This window comes from Scyliorhinus torazame, chromosome 15 (assembly GCF_047496885.1).
Source record: "Scyliorhinus torazame isolate Kashiwa2021f chromosome 15, sScyTor2.1, whole genome shotgun sequence".
Taxonomy (NCBI): domain Eukaryota; kingdom Metazoa; phylum Chordata; class Chondrichthyes; order Carcharhiniformes; family Scyliorhinidae; genus Scyliorhinus; species Scyliorhinus torazame.
Window position 1 is genome coordinate 175,329,052 of NC_092721.1, and position 18,389 is coordinate 175,347,440.

At 49.7% G+C, this 18,389-nt stretch overlaps 1 protein-coding gene across 1 annotated transcript in view; it reads left to right on the forward strand.

The window, feature by feature from the left end:
* The window catches only part of mrpl48 (mitochondrial ribosomal protein L48), a 155,166-nt gene that overhangs the window by 36,926 nt on the left and 99,851 nt on the right, over positions 1–18,389 (forward strand). The gene's annotated exons all lie outside the window — the stretch shown is intronic.

The window sequence follows — 18,389 nt, forward strand, 5'->3', positions numbered from 1 at the left end:
GTTTTAAAAGATCGTCCCTTTAGTCTGAGATGGTGTCCTCTGGTTCTAGTTTTACTTACAAGTGGAAACATCCTCTCCACGTCCACTCTATCCAGGCCTCGCAGTATCCTGTAAGTTTCAATAAGATCCCCCCCCCCCATATCCTTCTAAACTCCGATGAGTACAGACCCAGAGTCCTCAACCGTTCCTCATACGACAAGTTCTGTATTCCAGGGATCATTCTTGTGAACCTCCTCTGGACCCTTTCCAAGGCCAGCACATCCTTTCTCAGATACGGGGCCCAAAACTGCTCACAATACTCCAAATGGGGTCTGACCAGAGCCTTATACAGCTTCAGAAGTACATCCCTGCTCTTGTATTCTAGCCCTCTTGACATGAATGCTAACATTGCATTTGCCTTCCTAACTGCCGACTGAACCTGCATATTAACCTTAAGAGAATAGTGAATAAGGATTCCCAAGTCCCTTTGTGCTTCTGATTTCCTAAGCATTTCCCCATTTAGAAAATAGCCAATGCCTAAATTCCTCCTTCCAAAGTGCATAACCTCACACTTTTCCACATTGTATTTCATTTGCCATGTCATTGCTTACTCTCCTAGCTTGTCCAAATTCTTCTGCAGCCCCCTGGCTTCCTCAATACTACCTGTCCCTCTACAGATCTTTGGATCATCTGCAAACTTAGCAACAGTGCCTTCAGTTCCTTCTTCCAGATCATCGAGTCTGCACCAGCCCTTGGAAAGAGCACCCTACTGAAGCCCACGCCTCCAACTACTCCATTATCACTACTCCAACATTCTTTGACCTTCCTTCACTTTTCTCCTTCCCACTATTTGATGCCCTGTTGTATACACCCAGCATTATAATAACTCCTTCATTGCTCCTCAATTCCAACCAAATTTACTCTGTCTGTTAACCCTCAACTGCACCTCTTGCATTTATATTATCGGATCCCACATTAAGGAGGAAAACAGTGCTATTATTGCAGAAAATGTATTTTATTAGTATATCAAAAGAATTTGTGAGTCAAAAATTTCGAGAAAATACTGGAATCTGCTGACAGGGAATCTGTTGACCATGTGAGCTCCTGGTCATCCATTTGGGACTCCATTTGTAAATCTATTCAACAGTCCCTCATTTAAAACTACAAATATAAATCTGTAATTATCCATTATACAGCACTCAATATAAATATTCAAATTTCTACTAGCATTGCATTGATAGTATAATAGTCCACAGGAGGCAGGGGTTCCGTCACCACACCAGTATTTATTTGCAATAACTTCTATACAAGAGCCGCTCCCAACAGTGTTGCTAGCATTCCAGTCAACTTAAGACTGCCTCACAAAGCCTACACAGGTGCTTATATGGGCCCTCAATGAGCTATCATTGAGGGAGCTCATACTCCAATTGGCCAACCAATAATGCCAATTGGAGGTCATTACTGATAGGGTAAGACTTCTTAATCACTGCAGTCTGTTAAAAGAGCTAGCACTCCCCCTTTTAGGATGATCCACATTAGCTAATTATCTCTCCCCACAGCCCGACCAAGGAAGACAAAAAACAAATGACATCATTGTGTTTGGTTGATCTGAGGTAGTTAGTTACCTTTAACCAACAGAATAACAGCTCACAAAAACTAAAATAAGGATCAGTGTTTATCCACATTAACTCTAAGTGAAATTTAAACAGTGACAAAATACCACAAGGCCTATAAAGATTAAAAAGTCCAAAATGTCAAATTAGCAGCCTCTTTTCTCCATTTAATTCTCTTGACTATCGCCAATTGCATCCTCATCTTTTGATATTTTAAAACGTGTAACCTGCAGACAGCGACTTGTGTTGACTTACTTCACAAACACCAGCAGCTCCAATAATTTTTTTAAATTTTAGAGTGCCCAATAAATTTTTCCAATTACGGGGCAATTTTGCATGGCCAATCCACCTAGCCTGCAGCTAGGGTTGTGGGGGCGAAACCCACGCAAACACGGGGAGAATGTGCAAACTCCACACGGACAGTGACCCAGGGCCGGGATCAAACCTGTGACCTCGGCGCAGTGAGGCAGCAGTGCTAACCACTGCGCCACCTGTCATAATATGCACCAGTATACCATGGTGCAGATACACACACACTGATGGACACGCAGCGGGACCAATCAACACACACAACACTGCAGCCAATCACCAGTTAGAGCACACGCACTATAAAGACAGGGGGCATCAGAGTTCCCGCTCATTCGAGCTGCAGCCTCCTAGTAGGACAGAGCTTACAGCTTACAGCACAGATCTTCACCATGTGCTGAGTGCATAGACTGGTTAGGACAGGCATAGGTCTTTAGTTGAATCTAGCATCGTGTTAACCCACAGTGAAAGTATGTTCAACAGTTTCTGACTTAATAAAATAGTGTTGCACTATTTTAAGTGTTGGTGGCCTGTATGTGTTCCACGGATCCCGAGCACCCAACACATCATGATACCAGGAGTTGAGGGATATTAGAACTTCTTAGACCTACCTGCAAGTGATCTGCCTTCCACCAGCATACAGCCATCCTGCAAAATGGACAGCGTATGCCCGCCGCCGCCGCTCTGCATCACCGGTAACCTCGGGGCCAACTGGAAGATATTCAAACAACGCTTCCAGCTCTACCTTGAAGTCACAGACCGGGAGGATGCCTCGGACACCAGGAAGATCGCTCTCTTCCTATGCACGGCCGGGGACCATGCCATCCACATTTCCTTTTTTTTAAAAAATAATTTTTATTAAAGGTTTTCATAAAATATCAATAACAAAATGAAAAAGTAAAACACAGTCCAGAAAAACAACCCTCCATACCCCCATTCCCCCTGTACATAAATAATAAATTAACATTAACCCCACGACTTAATACAACAAGTATATACACCCCCTCAGACCCTCCAGTGTAAATAACAAAAACAAAAAACTAATAAAGTGACCCCCACCCCGCAACCCCCTCCGCCCCCCGTCCCCCGAGTTGCTGCTGCCATTGACCAATGTCTACCGCTCTGCCAGGAAGTCTAAGAACGGTTGCCACCGCCTAGAGAACCCTTGTACCGACCCTCTCAATGCGAATTTCACCCTCTCCAACTTAATAAACCCCGCCATATCGTTGATCCAGGATTCCACGTTTGCGGGCCACGCATCCCTCCACTGAAGAAGAATCCTTCGCCGGGCTACCAGGGACGCAAAGGCCAGAATTCCAGCCTCTTTCGCCTCCTGCACTCCCGGCTCCTCTGCCACCCCAAATATTGCGAGCCCCCAGCCCGGCTTGACCCTGGATCCTACCACCCTCGACACCGTCCTCGCTACGCCCTTCCAAAATTCCTCCAGCGCTGGGCATGCCCAGAACATATGGGTGTGGTTTGCTGGGCTCCCTGAGCACCTAACACACCTGTCCTCACCCCCAAAAAACCGACTCATCCTTGTCCCGGTCATATGTGCCCTGTGCAGCACCTTAAATTGTATGAGGTTGAGCCTCGCGCACGATGAGGAAGAGTTCACCCTCCCCAGGGCATCTGCCCACATCCCTTCCTTAATTTCCTCTCCCAACTCCTCCTCCCACTTACCTTTTACCTCCACTACCGAGGCCTCCTCCTCCTCCTGCATCACCTGGTAAGTTTCCGAGATCTTCCCCACTCTCACCCCCCCCCCCCCCCCCCCCGAGAGCACCCTGTCCTGTACTGTGTGTGGCCGTAGCCGTGGGAATTCTACCACCTGCCGTCTGGCAAACGCCCTTACCTGTAAGTACCTGAAGTTGTTCCCCGGGGGGAGCCCGTACTTCTCCAGCTCACCCAGGCTCGCGAACCTCCCGTCCACAAACAGGTCCCCCAGCTTTTGTATCCCTGCCCTGTGCCACCCCGCAAACCCTCCACCTGTTCTTCCTGGGGCGAACCGGTGGTTCCCCCGTAATGGGGTCCCCGCCGAGGCCCCCGCTTCCCCCCTGTGCCGCCTCCACTGCCCCCAAATTTTGAGGGCAGCCACCACCACCGGGCTCGTAGTATACCTCCTTGGAGGGAGCGGCAGCGGCGCCATTGCCAGCGCCCCCAGACTCGTACCCACACAAGACGCCGTCTCCAGCCTCTTCCATGCAGCCCCCTCCCCCGCCATCATCCACTTGTGCACCATCGTCGCATTGGCGGCCCAGTAGTATCCACAGAGGTTGGGCCGCACCAGTCCCCCCCTATCTCTACTCCGCTCCAGGAACACCCTTCTCACCCTCGGAGTTCCTCGCGTCCTCATAAACCCCATTATACTCCTGTTAACCCGCCTGAAAAAAGCCTTCGGGATAAACACGGGGTGGCACTGGAACAGGAACAGAAACCTTGGGAGCACCGTCATTTTGATTGACTGCACCCTACCCGCCAAGGACAGCGGCAACGCGTCCCACCTCTTGATCTCCTCCTCCATTTACTCCACCAGCCTTGTAAAATTAAGCCTATGCAGGGCCGCCCAGCTCCTGGCCACCTGGACTCCCAGATACCTGAAGCTCCTCTCCGCCTTTTTTAGTGGGAGCTCGCCAATCCCCCTCTCCTGGTCCCCTGGATGAACTACGAACAGCTCGCTCTTCCCCATGTTGTACTTGTACCCCGAAAAGTCCCCGAATTCCCTAAGAACCTCATTACCTCCGGCATTCCTCCCACCGGGTCCGCCACATGCAGCAGCAGGTCGTCCGCATAAAGCGACACCCTATGCTCCTCCCCACCACGCACCAACCCCCTCTAGTTTCTTGACTCCCTCAGTGCCATAGCCAGGGGTTCAATCGCCAGTGCGAAGAGCAGGGGGGATAAGGGACACCCCTGTCTCGTCCCTCGGTGCAAGCGAAAGTACTCGGACCTCCTCCTGTTTGTGGCCACACTCGCAATCTGGACTTCATACAACAGCCTAACCCACCTAACAAACCCCTCCCCAAACCCGAACCTCTTCAGCACCTCCCACAGGTACCCCCACTCTACCCTATCGAAGGCTTTCTCAGCGTCCATCGCCACCACTATCTCCGCCTAACCCTCCCTCGCCGGCATCATGATGACGTTCAAAAGCCTCCGCACATTCGTGTTCAATTGACCCCCTTCACAAACCCGTCTGGTCTTCATGGATGATCTGCGGCACACAATCCTCAATCCTCGTGGCTAAGACCTTCGCCAGCACCTTGGCATCTACATTTAGCAATGAAATCGGTCTGTAAGACCCGCACTGCAGGGGATCCTTGTCCCGTTTCAGGATCAAGGAGATCAGTGCCCGGGACATCGTCGGGGGCAAAGCCCCCCCCTCCCTTGCCTCATTGAAGGTCCTAACTAACAGCGGGCCCAACAGGTCCATATATTTTTTATAGAATTCGACCGGGAAACCATCCGGCCCCGGTGCCTTCCCCGCCTGCATGCTTCCTATCCCTTTGATCAGCTCCTCCAGCCCAATCGGGGCCCCCAATCCCGACACCAGTCCCTCTTCCACCTTTGGAAACCTCAATTGGTCCAGGAAGCGGCCCATCCCTCCCTCCTCCCGTGGGGGCTCGGATCGGTACAATTCCTCGTAGAAGTCCCTGAAGACCCCATTGATGCCAGCTCCACTCCGCACCACACTCCCTCCCCTGCCCTTAACTCCCCCGATCTCCCTAGCTGCGTCCCGCTTCCGAAGCTGATGCGCCAGCATCCGGCTTGCCTTTTCCCCAGCCATCCACATTTCCAATTCTCTCGCCTTTGCGGATGATGAAGATAAAACAAAGTTCAAGACGGTCCTCCTCAAGTTTGACACTCACTGCAGCATAGAGGTGAATGAAAGTTTCGAGCGCTATGTATTCCAACAGCGTTTGCAGGGTAAGGATGAACCTTTCCAGTCCTTTCTCACGCACCTCCGCATCCTTGCGCAGTCCTGTAGCTACGGGCCCACCTTCAACTCTATGATATGCAACCAGATCATTTTTGGTGTTCAGTCGGACCCCCTACGCCAGCAGCTCCTCAAGGTAAAGCAGCTCACCCTAGCGACCGCCATCGAGACCTGCGTGCTACACAAAAACATCACTAGTCGGTATTCCCACATCCAAGCAGCTGAAACGGCGCGGCAAGATCCCCACGAGGCAGAACGGGTCCAAGCAATCGAGCAACTCCAGGGCCTCAGCCTGGATGAGGGCGGCCATTTTGCGCACTTTTCGCGGACACCCGCGCTTGTGCGCACCAAACGAGGAGACGGCGACGTCAACGAACGTAATGCGCAGGCGGCACCACGTACGACCGCACCACGCATGCGCGGTGGCGCAGCGAACGTACTGACGCTACGACGTGTGGCAACTGTGGCTCCGCCCACTTAGCGGCAATGCCCTGCCAAATCCCGACAATGCCTGAGATGTGGCAAACTTGGCCACTATGCTGCTTTATGCAGAGCAGCTCAGCCTGCCAATTCATATCGCTTCAGCCAGCCTCGCAGGAATGTCCGGACCATTCAACTCACGGTTACCGAGTCCGATGCGGACCGACTACCCAACATTGACACCGAGGACCCGAAGGCGCCTTTTCGAGTCGGTATCGTTACAAAAAAACAGGGTGTCCCCGAAGCAAAGAATACAGCCTCTATCGGTATACAGCATTGGTCCAGACAATGAGTGGTGTGCCACCCTGACGGTCAACCAGAATTCGTCGCCCACCTCAGAGACCTAATTTATGAACTTTGCGGACTTATAGACTTTCTGAATTGTTTTGTTGCTTTGTTTGATCGTTTCCCTGGTTTGTATATAGTGTTGATCTCATTATTCTTGTTGCATGCTTCTCTGCACCAGACATCTTCCCATGTAAATAGCTTTGTTCTCATGTACGTAGTCCTGTAAATATGTCTTCACACCCCACATGTAGTTAGGAACATTCTCACCACACATTATTTATTGCCACACACATACATTCCTTTATAAAAGAACATAGATCATAGAACATTACAGCACAGTACAGGCCCTTCGGCCCTCGATGTTGCGCCGACCTGTGAAACCACTCTAAAGCCCATCTACACTATTCCCTTCCCTTATCGTCCATATGTCTATCCAATGACCATTTGAATGCCCTTAGTGTTGGCGAGTCCACTACTGTTGCAGGCAGGGCATTCCACGCCCTTACTACTCTCTGAGTAAAGAACCTACCTCTGACATCTGTCCTATATCTATCTCCCCTCAATTTAAAGTTATGTCCCCTCGTGCTAGGCACCACCATCCGAGGAAAAAGGCTCTCACTGTCCACCCTATCCAATCCTATGATCATCTTGTATGCCTCAATTAAGTCACCTCTTAACCTTCTTCTCTCGAACGAAAACAGCCTCAAGTCTCTCAGCCTTTCCTCATAAGATCTTCCCTCCATACCAGTCAACATTCTGGTAAATGTCCTCTGCACCCTTTCCAGTGCTTCCACATCCTTCCTATAATGCGGCGACCAGAACTGTACGCAATACTCCAAATGCGGCTGCACCAGTGTTTTGTCCAGCTGCAACATGACCTCATGGCTCCGAAGCTCAATCCCTCTACCAATAAAAGCTAACACACCGTACGCCTTCTTAACAACCCTCTCAACCTGGGTGGCAACTTTCAGGGATCTATGTACATGGACACCGAGATCTCTCTGCTCATCCACACTGCCAAGAATCTTACCATTAGCCCAGTACTCTGTCTTCCTGTTATTCCTTCCAAAATGAATCACCTCACACTTTTCTGCATTAAACTCCATTTGCCACCTCTCAGCCCAGCGCTGCAGCTTATCTATGTCCCTCTGTAACTTGTAACATCCTTCCGCACTGTCCACAACTCCACCGACTTTAGTGTCATCTGCAAATTTACTCACCCATCCTTCTACGCCCTCCTCCAGGTCATTTATAAAAATGACGAACAGCAGTGGCCCCAAAACAGATCCTTGTGGTACACCACTAGTAACTGGACTCCAGTCTGAACATTTCCCATCAACCACCACCCTTTGTCTTCTTCCAGCTAGCCAATTTCTGATCCAAGCTGCTAAATCACTCTGAATCCCATGCCTCCGTATTTTCTGCAGTAGCCTATCGTGGGGAACCTTATCAAACGCTTTACTGAAATCCATATACACCACATCAACTGCTTTACCCTCATCCACCTGTTTGGTCACCTTCTCAAAGAACTCAATAAGGTTTGTGAGGCACGACCTACCCTTCACAAAACCGTGTTGACTATCTCAAATCAAATTATTCCTTTCCAGATGATTATACACCCTATCTCTTATAAACCTTTCCAAGCTTTTGCCCACAACAGAAGTAAGGCTCACTGGTCTATAGTTACCGGGGTTGTCTCTACTCCCCTTCTTGAACAAGGGGACAACATTTGCTATCCTCCAGTCTTCTGGCACTATTCCTGTAGACAAAGATGACTTAAAGATCAAAGCCAAAGGCTCAGCAATCTCCTCCCTAGCTTCCCAGAGAATCCTAGGATAAATCCCATCCGGCCCAGTGGACGTATCTATTTGCACACTTTCCAGAATTGCTAACACCTCCTCCTTATGAACCTCAAGCCCTCCTAGTCTAGTAGCCTGAATCTCAGTATTCTCCTCGACAACATTGTCTTTTTCCTGTGTGAATACTGACGAAAAATATTCATTTAGCACCTCTCCTATCTCCTCGGACGCCAAGCACGACTTCCCACTACTGTCCTTGACTGGCCCAACACTTACCCTAGTCATTCTTTTATTCCTGACATATCTATAGAAAGCTTTAGGGTTATCCTTGATCCTACCTGCCAAAGTCTTCTCATGTCCCCTCCTGGCTCTTCTTAGCTCTCTCTTTAGGTCCTTCCTAGCTAACTTGTAACTCTCAAGCGCCCTAACTGAACCTTCATGTCTCATCTTTATATAAGCCTCCTTCTTTCTCTTAACAAGTGTTTTGACTGCTTTAGTAAACCACAGTTCCCTCGCTCGACCACTTCCTCCCTGCCTGACAGCTACATGCTTATCAAGGACACGCAGTAGCTGTTCCTTGAACAAGCTCCACATTTCCATTGTACCCATCCCCTGCAGTTTTCCTCTCCATCCGATGCATCCTAAGTTTTGTCTCATCGCATCATAATTGCCTTTCCCCCAGATATAACTCTTGCCCTGCGGTATATAAGGGGGGATTTCATAATATACACCAGTATATCATGGTGCAGATACACACACACTGATGGACACACAGCAAGACCAATCAACACACACAACACCGCAGCCAATCACCAGTTAGAGCACACGCACTATAAAGACAGGGGGCATCAGAGTTCCCGCTCATTCGAGATGCAGCCTCCTAGTAGGACAGAGCTTACAGCTTGCAGCACAGATCTTCACCATGTGCTGAGTGCATAGACCGGTTAGGACAAGGCATAGGTCTTTAGTTTAATCTAGCATCGTGTTAACCCACAGTGAAAGTATGTTCAACAGTTTCTGACATAATAAAATAGTGTTGCACTATTTTAAGTGTTGGTGGCCTGTATGTGTTCCACGGATCCCGAGCATCCAACACATCACCACCGTGCTGCCCGTTGCAGCCCCTATAATATGTGACTTTGGACTGTGAGAGTTGGCAAGCTTTATGAATGGGGCAGAAAGCGTGCAAGGGAGGAGGAGGAACACAAGTAAAGTCTGATGTTTACCTCAACTGATGGTTACACATCTATAGAGCCATGGTCACTGGATGGTAGTCAAGCATTGGAACCCTGGTCAAAATTTCCCTGCTTGGCTCAGTATTAATTCCCAGTTACCAGCTTACCTGGAAATTGAATCTATGACACCACAAGTTAGTTGCCTCAGCATCATGTAATGCATTAGAATTGCTCAAACTTTCCGGGAGCTCCAAGTTTGAGTAACATTTCTGATATCCGCAGTGCCTCGCTAGAAAAACCCAAGGTAGCCTTCACTACCGCTGCCTGCATTGTGTCTGCCCTGCTGTTCAGTTTAGGTTCCCCTGCATCATGAAGCATAATTTTGTCTCTGTCACCCTGGTGAATTGGTGTCTCCAGGGACATTGTTCTTTTCGGAGTTCCAGATAATTCCTTTGTGTCCAATATGTCCAATTGATAAAGTGATGACAAATGCAAACTCATGTTTTGGAGTGTTGGTTCAATTCCTTGAAATCCCAAAAAATGTTACACATCTTTTCCTTGTGCCACCTGTACAACGTGAATCCTAATGTATTACCTATTGTGCTATAGGCACAATAATGCATTGAATTTGTCAGCATTGTGTGAGGACAGGATCAGACATGCCTGTGATGTCCTCCTATCTGTACAAGTTCACTGTACAGGGCCACACATGAAGGATAATTACTCATGAGAGACACTGAAGGTATTCTGTATTCTGCCTTAATAAATCATTAACTGTTGGAGGAAGGACATTTTTTTGTATATGTTCAATGAATGGCTGATTTTCACCTCTATACTTTGTTTTAGGCTCTGAGTACTTTTATATCTTCTCCTGTAAAATCCAGAGATGTAACTAACATACAAAGACTACCAGGAGGAGCTGATGCAGCTATTTGCTGGGTATTTTCTCCATTGCGCATTTGACACATTTGCCCGAAGCCTCCAACTCCACTTCAACAACCTCAGCCGGTCCCATCAACCCCCGTGTCTGCCGTTCCCTGTTGCCTTCAATGGCTTCTTAAATTCTTTTTTACAGGGAGTGGCTTCTCCCTATGAATTACAGAATTGTTGACGGCCGCAAGTTCCGCGACTCTTTTTACACCCATCAGGGACCTACCTGTGGGTCCCAATCCGCACTTTGAAAAACAGTGACCTAATAAACCTCTGTTGATCATTGCATTCAACCCATGCGATTCACCATTGTGGTAGCCGCTGCTGATGTATATATCGTCTATATAGGATGTTGATATAGGTGCTTTACGGTAAGGCCCCTGTACTACAGGTACGGGAGTAGATCCCTGCCTGCTGATTCTGCCCAGTAGGCGGAGTATAAATATGTGTGCTCCCAGTACAGCAGCCATTTCGTCAGCTGCTGTAAGAGGCCACACATCTCAGTGTAATAAAGCCTCGATTACATCCTACTCTCGTCTTTGTGTAATTGATCGTGCATCAATTTATTACACTGAGTTTTCCAGAAGATGGACCTCCGCGTCAATCCGGATCGCCTGCAGCTGCATCCGCAAGCAGACGACTTTGAACATTGGCTAGCCTGTTTTGAAGCATACATCGGGTCTGCGCCAGACCAAATTCCAGAAGCTCAGAAGCTCCAGATCCTTTACACGTGGCTGAGCTCCAAGTCTTTCCACTTGTCCAGGACGCGCCAACCTACGCAGAGGCCATGGCGCTACTGAAGGAAAACTACGCTCAGCGGACTAACACACTCTACGCCAGGCACCTCCTCTCCACTCGGCGTCAACTTCCCGGTGAGTCGGTGGAAGATTTCTGGTTGTCCCTGCTCCCCCTAGTTTGAGACTGTGACTGTCAGGCCGTTTCAGCCATGGAACACTCGAATTTGCTAATGAGAGACGCATTTGTTATGGGCATAGGGTCTGACTACATCCGGCAGCGCCTCTTAGAGGGGCCACGTTCGACCTCGCGGCGACCACAAATCTAGCGCTTTCACTTACGGTCGCACCACGCAACATTCAGGCCTATACCCCCGACCGCGTGGCCCACCCCCCCTGTGCATCGTGGACTCCGCAGACGGCCGCCCCATCGTGGACCCCATCAGCGACTGCCCTCAGCCAATCCTACGCCTGTGCAGCACGGCAGCCAACCAACCCCGGAGGGCCCAAATGCTACTTCTGTGGGCAGTCAAAACACCCCCGACAGCACTGCCCGGCGTGGAGCACCATCTGCAAGGCCTGTGGCAAGAAGGGACATTTTGCTGCAGTGTGCCAGGCCCGCTCAATCGCCGCTATTGTCCCGGCACCCCCCCCCCCCGTGCAGCCAGTGGGCGCCGCCATTGTCCCCTCCTAGGACCACATGCGGCCAGTGGATGCCGCCATCTTGCCCGACTCACAAGACGTGCGGCCCGTGGCCGCCGCCATCTTGTTCCTCCCAGGACCAACGGGTGCCGTCATCTTGCTTCCCCCACGGCACGTGCGACCCGTGGGCGCCGCCATCTTACCCGACTCAGGACCCATGCCCTTCGGGCACCTCATCCGGCGCTCATCGCCTGCAACCACCAACGACCAGCCGCGTCTCGCCTCGGTCACGATTGACCAGTCTCGACCACACAACCTCGCGACTGCTTCAACTAAAGTGAAGGTCAACAGGCACGCGATCTCCTGCCTGCTGGATTCCGGGAGCACTGGGAGCTTCATTCACCCCGATACGGTAGGGCGCTGCTCCCTCGCAGTACACCCCTCTAACCAGAGAATCTCCCTGGCCTCCGGGTCCCACTACGTGGCGATCCGGGGGTCACTCTCACTGTCCAGGGCGTGGAGTTCAGCGGCTTCGACCTCTACCTCCTCCCGAACCTCTGCGCTGCCTTGCTACTCGGCCTGGACTTCCAGGGAAACCTCCAGAGCCTAAACCTGAAATTCGGCTGGCCCCTACCACCCCTTACTGTGTGCGGCCTCGCGACCCTTAAGGTCGACCCACCTTCTCTGTTTGCAAACCGCACCGCGGATTGCAAACCCGTCGCCACCAGGACCAGACGGTACAGTGCCCAGGACAAGACCTTCATCAGGTCTGAAGGCCAGCGGCTGCTTCGGGAAGGCATCATCGAGGCCAGCAACAGCCCCTGGAGTGCCCAAGTGGTAGTGGTCAAAACTGGGGAGAAAAACAGGATGGTCGTTGACTACAGTCAGACCATCAATCGGTACACGCAGCCCGACGCGTACCCCCTCCCACGCATATCTGATATGGTCAATCAGATTGCACAATACCAGGCCTTCTCGACAGTAGACCTGAAATCTGCCTACCACCAGCTCCCCAACCACAAGGCAGACCGCCCATACACTGCCTTTGAGGCAGACGGCTGCCTTTACCTCTTTCTTAGGGTTCCCTTCGGCGTCACCAACGAGGTCTTGGTCTTCCAAGGGGAGATAGCCCGAATGGTTGACCGGTACGGGCTGCGGGCCACTTTCCCGTCCCTGGACAATGTCACCACCTGCGGCCATGATCAGCAGGACCATGACGCCAACCTTGCCAAATTTCTCCACACCGCCACTCTCCTCAACCTCACGTATAACAAGGAGAAGTGCGTGTTCAGCACAAAGCGTTTAGCCATCCTCGGCTATGTGGTCCAGAACGGAGTTCTGGGGCCCGACCCCGATCGCATGGAACTTCCCCTCCCCCACTGCCCCAGGGACCTCAAACGTTGCCTGGGGTTCTTTTCGTATTACGGCCAGTGGGTCCCAAACTATGCAGACAAGGCCCGCCCACTCATTCAATCCACTGTTTTTCCTTTGATAGCCGAGGCTCACCAGGCCTTCAACCGTATCAAGGCCGACATCGCCAAGGCCGCGATGCACGCGGTCGACGAGACGCTCCCCTTCCAAGTCGAGAGCGATGCATCAGACGTCGCTCTAGCCGCCACCCTCAACCAGGCAGGCAGGCCCGTGGCATTCTTTTCCCGCACCCTCCATGCCTCCGAAATTCGGCATCCTCCATCGAAAAAGAGGCCCAAGCCATCGTTGAAGCTGTGCGGTATTGGAGGCATTACCTGGCCAGCAGGAGATTCACTCTCCTCACTGACCAACGGTCGGTTGCCTTCATGTTTAATAACGCACAGTGGGGCAAGATCAAAAACGATAAAATCTTGAGGTGGAGGATCGAGCTCCCAACCTACAATTACGAGATTTTGTATCGCCCCAGTAAGCTCAACGAGCCCTCTGATGCCCAATCCCGAGGTACATGTGCCAGCGCGCAAGTGGACCGACTCCGGACCCTGCACGACAACCTCTGTCACCCAGGGGTCGCACGTTTTTACCATTTCATCAAGGCCCGCAACCTGCCCTTCTCCATCGAGGAAGTCAGGGCGATCACCAGAGACTGCCAGGTCTGCGCAGAGTGTAAACCGCACTTCTACCGGCCTGACCGTGTGCACCTGGTGAAGGCCTCCTGCCCCTTTGTACGCCTCACCATGGACTTCAAAGGGCCCCTCCCCTCCACCGACCGCAAGACGTACTTTCTCAGTGTGGTCGATGAATATTCCTGGTTCCCCTTTGCCGTCCCATGCCCCGACATGACATCTGCCACCGTCATCAAAGCCCTCTACACCACCTTCGGTCTGTTCGGCTTCCCCGCCTATGTCCACAGCGACCGGGGATCCTCATTCATGAGCAATGAGCTGCGCCAGTACCTGCTCAACAGGGGCATTGCCTCGAGTAGGACGACCAGCTACAACCCCAGGGGAAACGGGCAGGTGGAGAGGAAGAATGGGACGGTCTGGAGGGCCGTCCAGCTGGCCCTACGGTCCAGAAATCTCCTGGCCTCCCGCTTGCAGGAGGTCCTCCCCGACGCACTTCACTCCATTCGGTCGCTCCTGTGCACCGTGACCAACGAAACACCCCCATGAAAGTGTCTTTGCCTTCCCTAGGAAGTCCACCTCCGGGGTTTCGCTCCCGACATGGCTGGCAGCCCCGCGACCCGTTCTCCTCCGTAGACACGTTCGACTCCACAAGGTGGACCCGTTGGTTGAGAGGGTGCAGCTACTTCACGCCAACCCGCAGTACGCCTACGTAGCAAACCACGACGGCCGCGAAGACACAGTCTCCCTCAGGGACCTGGCACCAGCTGGTTCCACCCCCCCCCCCCCCCCCACCCCCCGCCCCGGCACCACCCTCCCCTCCCCCGGCGCACCCCACCGCAGCCCCCGCTCCGGGACAATCCGTCCTCCCCTTGCTCACACCCGGGGATGAGAAGGATTTCGACATGCTCCCGGAGTCACCGAAGACCAAGCCGCCGCCGGAATCGCCACCAGCACTGCGGCGCTCTCAACGACAGATCAAGGCACCGGATCGCCTGAATTTGTAATATTATCTGTACTTTTAAAACACAACTTTCTGTATATAGTTCTCCACCACCCCCGCCGGATGCAATTTTTAACAGGGGGTGAATGTGGTAGTCACCACTGATGTATATATTGTATATATAGGATGTTGATATAGGTGCTTTACGGTAAGGCCCCTGTACTATAGGTACGGGGGTAGACCCCTGCCTGCTGGTTCCGCCCAGTAGGCGGAGTATAAATATGTGTGCTCCCAGTACAGCAGCCATTTCGTCAGCTGCTGTAAGAGGCCACACATCTCAGTGTAATAAAGCCTCGATTACATCCTACTCTCGTCTTTGTGTAATTGATCGTGCATCAAGCATTTCCAGTCTTTTTACCCTTCAAGGACAATACACAACAGGATAAAAAGAAAACCACCAATGAGAAACGGATTAGAGAATAAAAAATCTTTTTCAAAGTGAAAAGAAAATCGAAACTGTCAATGGTCGACGTTGAGGCAGATCAACAGTGGGTCAGTGATCGCGCCTCGCACCTCGCACCCCATACCTGGCATCAGATCGGTAAGGTTGTTGGACAAATAAAAAAAGAAACGTGTGCATGCCTTAACTAATTCTGCAACATGGGGAGTTCAAGCTGCAGAGCAGTACAGTAAGACACGGAGGTAGAGGGGGCAAAGAGAAAACTTCAGGCATTGCTAGCTGATCACAATATAGTCATAATAATCAATAATCGTGATTATTGTCACAAGTAGGCTTACATTAACACTGCAATGACTTTACTGTGAAAATTCCCTAGTCGCCACATTCGGGTACACAGAGGGAGAATTCAGAATGTCCAATTCACCTAACGACACGTCTTTCAGGACTTGTGGGAGGAAACCGGAGCACCCGGAGGAAACCCACGCAGACACGGGGAGAACGTGTAGACCCCACACAGACAGTGACCCAAGCGGGAATCGAACCAGCGACTCTAGCGCTGTGAAGCAACAGTGCTAACCACTGTGCTACCGTGCCGTCCAATTGACTTATTCACCATAGTCAAAATAGACCACTGAGATAAGGGAAGTTATGCGAGCATTCTGATATCGCTACAAAATGGTGGGGAAATTTGGCCCCATGGGTCCATTTGAGGAAGACTCAGAAACCTGGAAATCATATGCATAGAGATTCCACTGTTATATCCTTCCCAATAAAATTTCAGAATATATTCAGGCCCCTGCTTTTCTTAGTATAATTGGAAGTAAAACTTTTGACTTGCTCAGATGTTTGGTCCAACCTGATCAACCCAGTGACAGAACTTAGCAAGAATTGATTAAAATATTTGAATAGCATTATGCACTAAAGTCATTACTTATCGGCGAGAGGTTTCGATTTCACTGAAGAAAGGAATCAACTAGAGGGGGAAAACATTGCACAGTTCATTGTGACCTTCAAGCGCCTCGCAAAATTTTGTGAGTTTGGTGATTCGCTTGATGATACCCTTAGAAATTGCTTGGTTTGTGGGTTGAGAAATGAGGCTATTTCAAGGAGATTATTAACAGAACAAAATTGAAGTTTTAAAACAGCATTAGATATTGCCATTGCAATGGAGATTGCTGCTAAAGAGGCTTCTCATGATCAGAGTTGGCACGGAGATCCATAAACTAGCTGGTGCCCAGAAAAAGTCTACCCAGTAACAGGTGTGTCATCGCTGTGCAAAAACGGGCCATTCACAGGCTGATTGCTGGAGCAAGGCTAGCCAATGCAAAAATTGTGGCAGAACTGGCCACACAACAAGTGCTTTCTGGAGTAAAATAGTGTCTCCTGAAAGGTTCTTGGAGGAAAATCACAGATCACTTCTAAAAGAAGAAACAAAACAAATTCAACTAAGAAAATTCACAATGTGGAAGAAAATAAGAATAACAACAATGAAAATACAGCACATGTTTCTGATGAGGAACTGAAGGTGAATGTACTATCTGTATAAGGTGAACCACGTCGGTTCTGAGTAGGTCCATAACTGAATGGACAACATGTAAAATAGAGGTTGATACCGGGGCTGCTTTTCTCCTTAATTCCTGAGACCATTTTGGATCAGAAACTGAATCACCTACCATTAAAGCCAGCAGATGTCATTCTAAGAACCTACACTGAGGAAATAGTCCCTTTAAGAGGCTGCATCACAGTCGAAGTAGAGTTAAGTGGGAAAATTGCGGAGCTGCCACTCCAAGTATTCCGAGGAGGTTTTCCAGCTCCCTTTGGACACTCTTGGCTGGTGAAGATCAAATTAAACTGGAGTGCAGTAAATAGTTTGTTGATTCCAAGGCAGATTTACAGATCACCCTCGAAAAATACAGCAATGTGTTCAAGGACACACTGGAGTCCATGAAAGGAGTACAAGTGTCATTAAAGATCAAACAAATAGCAGCTCAGGTGTCTCAAGACTAGAGCATTACCCTACACTATATGTCCAAAGGTAGAATCTGAACTAATGAGACTTCTGGATACAGGAATCTTAGAACCCATTACTATCAGTGACTGGGTAACCCCTATTGTGCCTGTAATGAAACAAGATGGAACAATTTGCATCTGCAGAGATTTTAAAACATCCATCAATCCAGTTTTATGCGCGATCAATACCCATTACCATTGATTGAGGATTTGTTTGCTGGCCCAACAGGACAGGAGTTAAGCAATTTTGACCTACCACAGGCTTACCTTCAAATTAATACTGCAGCTGAACTCGACACCTGCTCACCATTGTCACACATAAAGGCCTTTTCCGTTACAAGAGGTTACCTTTTTGAATAACATCAGCACCTGCTTTATTTCAATGGTCCATAGACCAGATCCTTAGTGGTTTACAGGAGGTACAGAGTTATCTTGATGATATACTAATTACTGTATCAATGAACAAGAACATTTATGTAACTTACAAGTCACATTGAAAAGCCTTCAAATGCATGGTCTTTGAGCATAATCCACAGCTACAAAGGAAGATGAAGTAACGTCACAAGTTCAGCAGCCACTCAGAAGATCAACAAGGCTGAGACGTAAACCTGAGAGACTGAACTTGTGACAGACTGTAAATAGTATAAAGATGTAAATATTTATGCATATCATATTGAAAAAATGATTTAACGAATGTAAATAGTTACATTTTCCAAAGGAAAGGGGTGTGATGATATGCATAAAGCAATTCTGCATATAATATTATACACAACCTCTGACCAGCAGATGGCGGTGTGGCAGGGTAAGTCTACCATGCGGCTCTGTGCCTCGAGGCAGCTGGGAGTAAGTCGTGTTGGTGGATAGACATATTTTGCAGTAGCTCTAAAGTAGTTAGTGTTTGTAGTTTGTTATTTATTTATTCCAGTTATCTTTACCACGCACTACTAGATGTTCTGTAGTGCATCATTCATATTGTCCAGAATACAGAACATAATAGTGATCTGCATTCAACCGCATCAAGTCCATGCTGTACAAAAAAAAA